Raw genomic sequence first — 3690 nt, forward strand, 5'->3', positions numbered from 1 at the left:
ATATATATATATATATATATGTGTGTGTGTGTGTGTGTGTGTGTGTGTGTGTGTGTGTGTGTGTGTGTGTGTTTATATATATGTGTATATATATGTATATATATATATATATACACAAACATATACACATACACACACACAAACACACCACACATACACACACACCCAAACACACACAGACATATGTATATATGTGTGTATGTGTGTGTGTACATACATACATACATATATATATATATATATATATATATATATATGTATATGTATTTATGTATGTATGTACGTATGTATGTATATGTATATATATGCATATATATATATATATATATATATATATATATATATATATATATATATACATATATATATATACATATATTCATTCGTTTATTCATAAGCGCATATATATATGCTCATATGCTTATCCACCTTAGCATGAATGGCAGCCATTGTGTCCCTCAAATAAGAACAAAGAAAGAGAAACTAACCTGAATCTTGGTGGTAATATTTTGGCGTAACGTTTGTGAAAAATGAGGGGAAAAAAACACGGAGAAAGAACATGCAGGAATATCATCAGATAAGAAAAAATGATATATTTGCCATACATTTCTAATACATATTTTTTTTAAATGCTAATTATTATGGGAAGCGTTTGTTATAAAAATATATTAATAGTGTTATTAGAATCATCTCAGTATTACTAAATGGGATGCTAATGATGGTGCTAATAACGTTTTGCCATCACTATCGTTATCAATCGGAATTACTATGCTTAAGATTTTTATTATCATTACGTGCCTTTTTCCCCGATATGGATATTGAAACTAGCTGTATTGTTATTGATGCTGTTAGTTTTATTATAATATTGTAAATAACATTCCTACTGCAGTACTAACATTTGTGGTTAAGGAATTGATTCTTAATAAACTACTGCAATTTACTCATTATATTCATCATTAAGTCGTTTTGTGTCGTGCGACCCACATCTAGGGTAAATTCTATTTAAACCAAGATCATTCATTTGTATAAAGTGAAAATCCAAGGTAAGTTCTATCAAATGATATTCATTTTTATTATGTGCTATTTTCAATCTTCCCTTTACGCTTAAATCAAAAGGTAAATCACATCCAAGGTAAGTTCTAACAAAGTCCTATTCAAAGTAAATTTATTTATTTTTCAAAGTGCCATTTTCAAACCTTTTCTTTACGCTTACAACTAATCATTAGATAAATTTAATTCTAATCCTCAATCAGTTTATATCTTATTGCAAGCAGTTTTTTTTATGGAAGGGTCTTCCACCTTAAGTGTGATCCATCGAATAAATTAATGAATAAAATTCAGTATAATTAGTTGGATTTTATGCCTATTTTCATATGAAAATCTTAATGGATATATCAGATAACCTGTGAGACGACGAGGAAGAAAGTGTATAATGTAAACCATAGCTTAGGAGAGGTTAATCAACAATATAACGGTCAGAAAGTGTGATGACCTGCAAAATTGTTCAGAATTATCTTGGAATATTTTACGTATCAGCCAACCAAGATAGTTTGCACAGACAGTGCCAAGAGGAAGCCTTTGGGTTTATTCCCTTATGTCACGCTATTTTAGAGGGCCGAAAGGGGCTTGACATCATCCAGGTTCGGCTCGCCAAAACAGGAAGATCAAGTCGTCCTCAAGATTCGACGAAAGTGTGCTTAGGGTTTGAATTCTCGTGTATGTTCTGGAGGCAGACATACACTGTTTGAATAAGAGCCATGAATCTTTTCAGCTCAGAAGGGTCGAGAGTGGCTTGAATTCATAAGAATTTTTCTCGCCAAAACAGAGAGGTCAAACTCTAATTCAAGCCGTACTCAAGATTTGAAACGACAAATAGGTGGTTATGTGTTTTTATTTATTTTCGCATTACCTTGATTTTCAATATTTGTTCCAGAGACCGGTGCACAGTATATGGATAACATTAACGGAAAGATAACTACAAGATCTCATGAATTTGCACGGAAAAGCTTTTTTATCCCGTAAACATTTTCCAACTTCGAAGGAATAGAATGTGGTTTTGTTGCATCTTTATTCCTTCTCATCTTCCAAACTCCATGCTCATAGTTAAGGCACTGCTTCAGCGACCATATCCGCCGTGTCCGAATCCTCCGAATCCGCCACGTCCGAAGCCTCCGAATCCGCCGTGTCCGAATCCTCCATGGCCGAACCCACCGTGTCCGAATCCATGTCCACCAAAACCAGGTTCAGGGTCAGGATTGGCTCCCGCAAATGCCAAAAGAAGGGCAGCGCAAACCAGCACAATTACCTGAAAAAGTCAAGTTAGATTGTAATGACTGGTGACTGGTATTTTAGAAAGCAACTTCAAGCAAATCACGAAATGCAGTAAGTCTTACTTCCAAAATCCTAAACTACCATGCTAAATGTTCAGCTAATATCCTCTAAGAAGGGTAATCTAGCTTAGTAATTGCAAATTTCATAATGATATTTCAACATTTGTTCATATTTTCTATCACAGAATGACATTCCAATACAAAATGAGAAACTGAACTTACTGTCTTGATCATGTTGCAGTCGGCGTGAGAAGGCGAGTGCCAGACGCCGACCCAGAAGGGCTTTTATATCCTGCAGTCGAGCTCTCCGGCGCAAGACACGGCGTCCCGGGCAAGGACACGGAAGCGGGACTCGACCTTCACGCTCTTGGCCGACTCGATTCTTGACTCATTTTTGGAGTTACTCTCTACTCGCACATATATAGCTATCTATATTCTATATATGCATATTTAGTATATATATTTTATTTATATTATCTATGTATATATACATATAAATGTATATATACATATTATATGATATGTATATATACAGTATAAGTGTGTGTGTGTGTGTGTACGCATGTATACATGTTTATGTGTGTACGTATATAATTGGTATATACATGTATATATATGCATCACATAAACATATTACATACATATATACACATAAATGAATGTTTAATATATATGCGTATACATCATATGTACATTATCTATATGCATACAAACACACTCAGGGGTGGACAATTACAGTCCTAAGCTGGTCTCCGAGTGGGACTCCAGCAGCTCCTTCGTTGGTCCCCGCATTTGGCCCGGGAGACCTCTGTTGGGTTCGTACATCCAAAGAATCTGGTCTTCCACCTGACCAAAAGACTAGATAATGTTATTTTGTTCACAATTTGAACTTATTTTTCGTAGATTTGTTCAATACACAATGGGCGACCAAAATATCTGAACAAAATCAATTAGGTTAGCCGCATATCGATTACTTTTGGTCGTATAGCGGGTACTCTACGTAATCATGATGTGTGTGTGTGTGTGTGTATGTATATATATATATATATATATATATATATATATATATATATATATATATATATATGTGTGTGTGTGTGTGTGTGTGTGTGTGTGTGTGTGTGTGTGTGTATATATATATATATATATATATATATATATATATATATATATATATATATATATATATATATATATATGTATGTATATATACACAAACACACACACATACACACACACACACACACACATATGTATATATATACATATATATATATATGTACGTATATATATATATACATATATTCATTCGTTTATTCATAAGCGCATATCTATATATATGCTCATATGCTTATCCACC

General features: G+C 33.5%; 1 long non-coding RNA gene across 1 annotated transcript; it reads right to left on the reverse strand.

Moving 5' to 3' along the window:
- Nucleotides 1-1873: 1873 nt before the first annotated feature.
- On the reverse strand, nucleotides 1874-2660 carry LOC138867014 (uncharacterized). Its single transcript, XR_011399711.1, has 2 exons — nucleotides 2553-2660; nucleotides 1874-2305 (listed from the first exon to the last, which is right to left on the reverse strand). It is a non-coding gene; the product is annotated as an uncharacterized lncRNA (long non-coding RNA).
- Nucleotides 2661-3690: the final 1030 nt, after the last annotated feature.

This window comes from Penaeus vannamei, chromosome 28 (genome assembly GCF_042767895.1).
Source record: "Penaeus vannamei isolate JL-2024 chromosome 28, ASM4276789v1, whole genome shotgun sequence".
Classification (NCBI taxonomy): domain Eukaryota; kingdom Metazoa; phylum Arthropoda; class Malacostraca; order Decapoda; family Penaeidae; genus Penaeus; species Penaeus vannamei.